At 39.7% G+C, this 10,373-nt stretch overlaps 1 pseudogene; it reads left to right on the top strand.

Moving 5' to 3' along the window:
• Positions 1 to 9,656: 9,656 nt before the first annotated feature.
• On the top strand, positions 9,657 to 10,139 carry LOC101709340 (S-phase kinase-associated protein 1 pseudogene; annotated as a pseudogene).
• The last annotated feature ends 234 nt before the right edge of the window (positions 10,140 to 10,373 follow it).

Consider the following 10,373-nt stretch of genomic DNA (forward strand, 5'->3'; position numbering starts at 1 on the left):
ATGAACGCAATTATAAAGGATAATTAACTTCTATTAGCAACTCATATATAGCTAAAATTACCTTTGTTTTTTAATTCGTTTTTGTTTTTCTCTTCATCAGCACATGTTTGCAGTACACAGTGACTGTTCTTACCATGGCGAGCTGGAGCATGTGCATAGCACATCTTCATTCTCCTCACTTCCCTCTCCCTCCCCTTCCTCCTCTCCTTCCATTTTTAAAGTTTGCCAACTTATGACTTCAGGTCTAGCGTACACGTCCCTGTTAAATGTCACAAGTTTGCCCTGCCTCATTATCACGAGGTCCTTCTTCAAAAACTATTTTGGGGTAGGGAAGGATTCTTAGGTTGTATTCATGTAAAACAGAGCTTGGGCTTGGATGTATGAAAAACAGCAAGGCGATTGTTCACCCTAACTTCCTGTCACGTGCAGTTGTTCAGAAAATGACCAAAGCCATGACTTAAAATTCTGAATCTAGGAGCTTTGTTTCTGCAAAAATTCTAGTGTTGTTTTCTTATTTAAGGTCAGTAAATATGTATCAAAAATACTGCTTGCGCTTCAACCATGGATGTATCACAGGCAGAATTTTCTCTGAATACACTCACAGCAGATCTGCATGGCCAGTGAAAACTGAGCACATTTCCATTGTTTCCCTGAACCTCCACCTTGTTCGCTGATTTTTATCCTGACTATAGAAAGCAGTCTGGCAATAGGCCCAGGTTATATCTGCCTCACAGAGTTCTGTGTCCTTTACAGAATTCTGACATTCAATAAATTAGAGCAATATCACTGCCCACATAAGCCCAGTGATATTTCAGAAAGTGCCAGCCCTTTCTTACCCTCAGAGTATTTCTAGTCAAAGGGACCATATTCAACTAATTATCACTCTGTGCTCAGAATCATGACTTCCTCATTTATTTTCAAACCAGAATAAGACTCTTGATTGACTGCTTTAAGGAATAGGAGACGATATTGAAATTAAATGTCTGACTAGCATGTTGGGGCATGAACTTATAAGCAATCGTCAGTAATGTTAAAAGGCAGAAAACCCTTCCCAATTCCCCTCCAAATAGCCGTGGGAGCCATGCCTAAGGTCACACTGAAGCCCTCACTTCTTGAAAGGATGCAGACATTGAGAAAACTTGCTGCAGTTTATCATGAAGTTTAAGACACAGAATTCAAAGGACTAGTGTTTTTTTAAAATAATCTCAAAGAGGTGGAACAAAGCTGTAGATTGTGAAACCAAGCTCCTCACTTGTCTGGGAGCAAAACTGTAAACTGATGTGTAATTACAACCATCTTGCCCTCTCTTTTTTGAATCTGGTCAATCAAGCCTTTTCTTTTCTTTTCTTTTCTTTTTTTTACATCACTATCATCTTTTTTATTTAAAAATGATGAACCTTTAAATAAATTCCATGAATGAATAAGCCACTAAGTGACAAAGGTGGACTAGAAAAAATCTTCAGATTTTAATTCTACACTTTCTTTGATATTATGAAATACTTACTAACTACACATTAAATATCCTGGCAATTGATTGCATAATTCCAACTTTCATCTAAGTAACTGTGTGTCATTTGAAGTCAGAGATCCTGATTCTTCAAAAGAAGTGAATATAGACTTTAACATGTCTTTAAATTGGAAATTCTCTTTAAGATAGCATCAGTCATGAGATTATATTTGAATAGTCATATACATACATACATACATACATGGACCATATCACAGAGGCTTATACAAATCATGACTAGGAATTTGTATCATGATAAATTCAGTATTGAGATACTGAATAAAATTACTGGCATACTTACTATTTGTAAGAATTAACAATAGATCAGGCCTATATTCAGAAAGTATCTACACAGGTCACTCAATATTTTTGTACATCTTAGTTCACTTTCCCATATTAATTTCTGTTTTGTTTCTGACATGCGTTTAGAAGTCAAGACGAAATAGAAGACAACAAAAATGAAAGTCCAACATATGATTTAAGTTGCAGAAACTTTATCCCAATGAATACTTCAGAGACATGAGTTAGTCTCATTTCTATAAAAATCACAGCTCCACAGGTGTTTGGAGAGCATTGTAGAAAGAGGTTTCTTTTTTTTTCCTTAAATTCTTTAATTGGTACATTTTAGGTATACAATACGTTTACATTCATCATTGGGTGCTTGTACCTGTACATGACGCATCTTGGTTCTTATTTTTTCCCCATTACCTGTGCACCCTTCACCCCCTCCACCCTTCCCTATTTACATAGACTTTGTTTCCATTTTTTTTCCTTTTCTCATAATTTTTCCTTTCCCTTCTTTCCTTTCCCCTACCCCCCACCCCCACTTCCCCTACCCCTTTGGACCTTTTCTTCCTATTTCACATTATCAGTTATTCATTTTAATCATTATTTACACTTTCTGTTTCTCACACCAGAGAACCTATTCAGTATTTACACATGTGTGTCCTATTTATTGCATATTGAAGCCATACCAAGCCTTTTCTTTCATGAAGGTATCTTACAATTTTATTTTAAAAATTATTTGTAACAAACTGTTTCAAAAAGTTTCCTCTGGTCTTTGGTTCCCTTAAGTACCTTCTCCATCACACTGCCAGAGAAATATTCTAAAATTCAAATCTGATCATGTCACTGAAAATCATGTTGCTGAAAATCCTCCCAACTAGATAGATTTCACAGAAAGCTCCAGCACCTTAGCAAGGCATACAAGTCCTCTCCCCTGTCCTACACCATCTTCCCACTTCCAAGTCTTCTCCACATGATGAATCCTTTGCAGCTCCCAGAATTCTCTGTGTTGTCATGGCTTTGCAAACCTTGCCCTTCTACAGAGCGCTCTTCCCTCCACTGACTGCTTAGAGATGTCTCCTGGACAAAGTACTTCACACCTCAGACTGAGCTCATTCTTCTCCAGAGAGCTTTTACAGCTTAGCCAGCCTGGGCTGGGCTTCCTTCCTCTCTGCTCCCACAGCTTTGGTTCATACTTTGTAGACCCTAGCAAACCATATTTTAAGTGTCTATTTTGGAAGATGAAGTTATATATAACTTTTTCAAACAACATTATATAAAAGAAAATACTACATAAAAGTATGTAAGGATATTTAAAGGTATATAAAAGCCCTTCTCTCCTCTCTACAGATGATTAACCTCCTTTTACTCTTTTTCCTCATGGCCTCTTGAGAGATCTCTGGGAGGTCGGTCTAGGATCTCATCTAGGATGATGAACTTGAGGGTCCTACCATTAGCCCTGCTCCCATTCCACGGCCATACTCAGCTACAAAAGAGGCAGGAAAGTGCACAGTGCCTACAGGGCCATATGCTGAGCTACACTCAGGGATCTCAGGCCAGTGAGGGAAGGACAGATATTGAAGGATATCTAAAAATAAGTAATAATTTAAACAGTGAGAAAGGGGTGATGGATACAGAGACACAGATAGCAAATGCAGATATTTACGAGTGTATAATTTCAGGAGCATTTTGAACAGAGTTTGCAGTCACTTAATACAGGAAGAAGGGACTAGAAAATTCATGTGGAAATGGAGGAAGAGCATAGAATCAGAGCTTGATCGCATAAAATATGCTGTTTTATAGGGACAGATAACATATCTCTCAAATTTAAAACATGAGCTTTAGACATAACAGTTCCTGAGCTTTTTAACCTCTAGGCTATAAATTAGTAGATATGGATCTGCTCTGCTTGTGAAACTTCTCTTGGCAGTCAGCAGAAGAGCTCAGCATCCTCAAAGCGGTTTCCTGAGCCTTAACATAGTCAGAGTAAAGATTGCAACAGAACTACATGCTCTGCCAAAACTTCAGGAATTCACTGATTTCCCCACTGGCTTCTGTACTTGTTCGGTTCCAAACAGTGTGATCCCCAAAGAAGCAACTTATTACTCAAAAGTAAAGACTGGATCACAAAAAAATACATTGTGTAGTAACTGATGTGAGCTTTGATTCCTAAAGTGTCTGGGCATTTAGGGTTTTCTCTTGCCAGTGAACAGCATATTCATGTGAAAAGCATTGTCCTTGTACCCGAATGTGCTGCTCATCCATATGACTCTGAATTGGTCAAAGCCACTGTCTCCTAGGAACCTGAGCTGGGACATCAGCAGGGATTATTCTTCACTTGCATTTAGGAATCTTAGAAAAGAGAGAAAGAGACGGAAAAGGGCTGCTATGGGAGAAACCAACTCTAAGCCCAACTGGGAGATTCTGATCCCTGATAGGGACCGACCCTGTGTTATCTCATTTGAGTAGAAAACATAAAAGGCCATGAAAAGATGAGAAAGAAGGCCAGCCAGGAATTGGAGGGAACAATAAGTTATTTTAAAAACCAAGAATCAAGATGGAGGCAGAGACACACAGAGATGCATCTATGTGGGAAGAGTAGACATAGGAAAAGACCCTAAGCCAGTAGGAGGGCTTGAAACACAGGGATGTGTCATGCTCTGCTGGCCAGTGGGAAGCCACAGTAGTAGTAGCTTTACAAAATAATTTACAATGCTGTTTCTGGCAATATCATATAGCTACACAACCACAAACAGTTAAAGAAAAACATTTAAATGTGTACTTAGTTTCACACAAAAGCAAAAGAAATCCCTAGCAGATGAAGTAAAGAAGAAAGTAGAAACTAATTAGTGATTCTTGGAATGATTTGCCAGCCCCAGGAATCTGAAGAGCTTAAGATCTAATACCTACATAGGAACAGGAAGGGGAGTGAAATTAAGACCTTTGCCTAAAGGTAGAAGATCTGTAAATTTGCTGAAAAAAATTCTTCTACCAGCCTAAAGAAACAACAAGCAAATATGTCTATGCTAGCATTTAGGCCTAGGATCTGGGAAGATGAAATGATGCATGACACATAGGTCTGGGTTCAAATTTATACTTCTTATTGGGTCCACAGTCCTCCAGATGAGAATAACGTGTAAATAAACCCACAAGTAGTATGCTCTTGTGATGCCTGGCAAAAACCGACACAGGACTCCTTCATAGAGCACACTTCCAACCCAGGCCAGGCAAGTCTACAAGCAAAGCCCTGCTTACGATTTCTTACCATCCAAAATATAAAGTACCTAAGCAAACAATGCAGAAAAAACTGCAGAAGATAGGAGAAAGAACAATGACTCTTTTACCTTCAAGAACTCTGATCATAAAATCACTAGAAACTGTAAAATTAGTGTGAGTAAAATAATAAAGCCATGAAAGAGAAATTATAATGAAGTACAATGCACACAGCAATATCTAAAAAGCATAGGCACATTCAAAGGGAAAGACAGAACTTCCATGAATTAAAAATAAAGGCACTGAAATAAAAAGGTCAATAAATTAAAACTGAAAATTAATCATATGCAAAGAATTAATGAACTAAAAGTAGATACGAGGAAATAATCCCAAATGTCATAGACAGATCAAGGGACAGAAAATATGGAAAAGAGGTTAAAAATCATGAAGAAAAAATTTAAAACTTCAATATAATGATTCCCAGAAAGAGACTTAATACACAGTATTTTAAATAACATCTGAATATTGCGCAGAATTTCTCAGAATTGATCAAAAGTATAATCCTTGGTTATTAAATCATCATGAGCTCAAAGTATAATAAATAACATGCCCACCTCTAGATTCATGATAGTGAAGTTGTACAATACATTCATGTGGAGAAAGCAGAGACAAATAGATTTTAAAGGGGTTAGAGAGAACAAAACTGAATTACCCACCAAAAAGAAAGGAAAAAGGAAGAAAGGAGAGAAAGAGAGACAATAAGACTAACAGTAAACTTCTTTTATTGAAAAACATGGAATCATTTTCGAATCATTTCATTTTGAAATAAACCTTAGCGCAGTCAATAGGGAATAAAATTGCGAGACTGATAGTTACTTTCTCTTAGAACTTTGAATCTAGAGAAAAAAAAAAGACTGAATTAGATACAAGAAACATTTGTGAGAAATGTAAGTACATTCATCAGCTGTAGCTCCTATCACATACATGTAAGATTTCTTTTAAGATATCATTAAAAAGAATATGACTGGAATGTATAACCTGTAAACTGGCAAAGGTAATCAAGAAAAGTCAATCAGTGCAATAGATAACAAGGGAAAAAAAACAAAAAAAGTAGGGAAAAGAGAAAGCAAAAATTATTTTTAAAAAAATCAAACTTTGCCAGTAATAAATGGACTAAGCTTGCTTATCAAAGAGAATTGCTAGATTGGATTAAAAGTGCAAAACTGTCCTTTATTCTCTTTAGAATACGGCAGACACATTTGTTTTGTTGTTGTTGCTGTTGTGGTTTAACAGTGCTGGGGATTGAAAACAGGGCCTTAGCAGTGAGTTGCTTCCCCAGCCTTTTTTAAAAATTTTTACTTTTTATTCTGAGACAGGATCTCGCTAAATTGCCCAGGCAGGACTTGAACTTGTAATCTCCTATCTCATCCTCCCAGAGTGCTGGGATTCTAGGCATGTATCGCCGTGTCTGGCTTGTAGATACATTTAAAACATCTGAACAAAGAAATGTTGACCTGCAAAGAATGAAGAAAGATATGTCGTGCAAATAAAACTCAAAATGAAACTGGTACAGCTATATTAATATCAGAACAAATGGGAGTTCCAGACAAAAAAACATGTTCAAAGATAAAGATAGTTGTTATATTCTGATGGGTGAAACAGTGCACCAGGGAGACAGAACATTTCTAAATGTCCACACACTGACAGAATCTGAAGCCGCAGCTTTTATTGCAGGGAGATTCACACAAACGCTATACAGACGGTTTGACACATTCTAACACTGAGATCTTTCTGGGAGAAAACTTAGTCTTGCTAGAGGAAGACTGAACACAGACATCTGTCCAGATGAAAAGTCTAAGATGGGAACATTGTAGTTTGACATGTATTTGCTCAAAAGTTGCAGCAAGGAAGCATCAGCTGGCTCTGGGGAGACACAGATTCTCATTTTTATTAGAGTTCTGAGGCAGGAGTTAGAAACTTGGAACACAGGGCCTCCCATCACCCTGCCTCTCTCTCCGGTCTCCCCTGGCTGTAAGTTAGATGTATAGATAGGTCCCGTGAGCCTCAGCAAGAGTCACAGGGCACACCTAACTCATCTATGGGGTGTAGCTTCCACCCAGTGGGACTCAGCATCAGTACTTCTTACTGTAAAATACAATGGCAATGATTTGGGGAAGTCCCACATTCCTAACAGAGGATGTTTCTCGGTTCCTTCACACACTTAAGGTGACACAGAGATGGCTAAAGCCCAGGTCTGGCCATCAGGTGGGTGGAAGTTCAAACTCTAAATGAAACAAAACAGATACATGGATCTTGGACTTCCACACTATCTGCCTCCATGTCTACATTTAACAAAAGAGAAGATGTTCAGTAAATAACACTTAGCACTGTATGAGGTATGATCAAAACATATGGTGAATGTTTAAATTTTTTAAAAATTTATTACAGTAAAAAAGCACATTGCCACGAATCTCCCTCAAAATACCCCACCTCACTCTGGAGACATTTATCCCATTAATCTTCCCACTGTCTGAGCAGGTCTGAAAGTCCTCTTTCCTAAGTGTCTTTATGGGTTGTAATAAAACTATATATACATATATATAAAATTAATAATAATATGTAATATATAATACTCCTGCTGAGTGCCACCCAACTGAAAAGCAGGCTCCTGAAGACATGGCACTGGTCCTCGTCCACCTTATTTGATAGATCTGGCACTGTGCAACTTCTGGCTCTTCCCCAAAGTCAAATGGCCATAAAAAATCAATGTTTTGAATCAATTCGGTACATCAGCCCAGCCGTGACAGCACAACTAAAGATAGGCGGAAAAGAAGGTTGCAGAATGGCTTCAGAAAGTGGCAAGAATGATGGGATAAGGAGCTCACAGGAGGAGCTGAGGGATATTTGGAGAGGAATAAATGGCAATGTGTTTTTCATTATAACCAAATTCTTAATTTAAATACTCACCATATTTCTCAATCACATGTTACATTTATCACAAAGAGAGCTATTTATACAAAGAATGATTCCGATGGTGCTGACGGTAACGATAACCACAATGGAGGACGCTCCGCCTCACTGAGATGCCCTTCCTAGCTATTTGGTCCCTCACCCGCTGGGAACCAAGCTTCTACCAACACGGCCCTGCCTTTACACAGCAGCAGGGTGAGAGTTCTCTAGCCAGCTGGCTCCTCCTTCTCTACTCTTCTCGGTTCCTCTACTCGGCGGTGCCCTCTGCCCCTGACTGACGACAAAGTCAGATTCGATCACTGAAATCAGCCCGCGCTTCACTGCATGAGAGCTCCTGCCTGCAGGAACCACGGGGCTCTGTGCACTGTGCACCTGCCAGCAGCAGTCCTGAAGCTCTGCCACCTCCGTCGCCACACTGAAGGTGCCCAGGAGAAGGAAACGATGCTCTCCTTTCCCCTCTTTTGCAGGAAGAACTGTGCAGAACAAGCTGGCTTCGGGACGTGCTCCTGGTCCTCGTCAACCTTCCCTGCCTCTGTCTCTCGTTAGCAGAGCAGAGGGTTCCTTGAGCTCTTGCTCTAGTTCACTGCCTGCCACGAGGGGGACTTGCTCAACCCAAGAAGTTGAGCAACTGCTCCACAGAGGCCTTCCAAGTGCCAGATCTCTGCCACCCTCATTCCCCACTTCCAGGACGGGTGGAGTCACTTCCTCCCTTCAGTCCCTCAGTGCCCTGACTCAGCTGTGTTGTCTCCGCAGCCCACAGCCTGTGGCAGTTGGCCCACTGCCCCCCGCCCCCATGCCTGAGTGGCTTTTGAAGAGCCTTGCAGATCAGGGTAGCAAAGGGGAAAGACAAGGACTAACTCTTCCCCAAAGAGAAAGTCTCAAATACATTTCAACCATGGAATGACATGTAAATGAATTGGAAAGGAATATCCACGATGTAGGAAGAAAGAAAACCCTCTGGCATATCTGTGCTCTTTTATGGCTTTGTAATAAAACTGAATTTTCGGCTCCTGGTTCCTGACTTTCTTTTCATCATTTTTGCTTTGTTAGTTTCCAGCATTTCTTATTCGAGATATTTACGTGGTTGACTAGGGAGCAAATCATACCACAAACATGAGCCAGAGCCAATTGATCGACCTCCTGTAAACACGACTCGCTCTGCCTGCACTTCATGTCGTACACCCTGTGAGCACAAAAGCCAATGCAGTCATGACCCCTCTGTTACTCTTCACTCCAGTCTTCAATATTGCATGAGCTCGAGACAATCTGCTTTTATTTCTTTCCTGTTTGAAGTCACACAGATATATTCAATATCCATCTATCTTTGGACAGTATCTACTTTTGTGTGTGTCTTTTTAAATTTCTCTCACTTGCACATGGCCCATAGATTTATTAGCATGGTCACTGTTTGTGAACAATTTTTTTGAGGTCTTGCAATGAGAATGTCTTTACTGAGCATCTAGAGCTTCTCATGTTTCATCATGATACTCTGCCCAATCGGCAGGAGTTGTTCTCTGTAGAATACTGTGGCATAAATGGAAAGATGATCTTTGGCACTAGCTTTTCCAGGGGGTGGTATGGAGTATACCATTGTGTGCCAGAAGTGGGAAAAGACGCTCAGAAGGAGGTACCATTCGGCACCACGGGACTGTGCCCTCCATCCTCTTAGAGACCAAGCACCATGCCTTCAATTAAGTTGCAGAGTTCTGATGGAGAGATATTGGAAGTTGATGTTGAAATTGCCAGTCTGTGACAATCAAGAGCATGTTGGAAGATTTGGGAACGAATGATGAAGGAGATGATGACCCAGTTCCTCTACCAAATGTTAATGCAGCGATATTAATAAAAGGTCATTCAGTGGTGCACCCACCACAAGGATGACCCTCCTCCTCCTGAGGATGATGAGAACAAAGGAAAGAGAACAGATGATATCCCTGTTTGGGACCGAGAATTCCTGAAAGTTAACCAAGGAACCTTTTTAGAACTTATTCTGGAGGCAATCTACTTAGTAATCAAAGGTTTGCTTGATGTTACATGCAAGAATGTTGCCAATATGATCAAGGGGAAAACTCCTGAGAAGATTTGCAAGACCTTCAATATCAAAAATGACTTTACTGAGGAGGAGGAAGTCCAGGTACGCAAGGAGAACCAGTGGTGTAAATAGAAGTGAAACGTGCCTGACACTGTAACTCTATAAGGATTGTTCCAAATACTAGTTGCACTTCTCTGTTTACATTAGACAAACAGTAGACAAATGCAGCAGCAAATCAATTGTACTAGCATAATATTGCTCTCATTGCATGTGTAGTTTAAGTACAGATTCCAAACCAATGGCTGAATTTCTTCTAGTCTGAGAAAATATTCTGAATAAAATGGAACTGTGGGTTCTCTGTAAAAA

Source organism: Heterocephalus glaber, unplaced genomic scaffold (assembly GCF_053883595.1).
Source record: "Heterocephalus glaber isolate CG9 unplaced genomic scaffold, H.glaber_assembly_v1.0 deba00001465, whole genome shotgun sequence".
NCBI lineage: Eukaryota > Metazoa > Chordata > Mammalia > Rodentia > Bathyergidae > Heterocephalus > Heterocephalus glaber.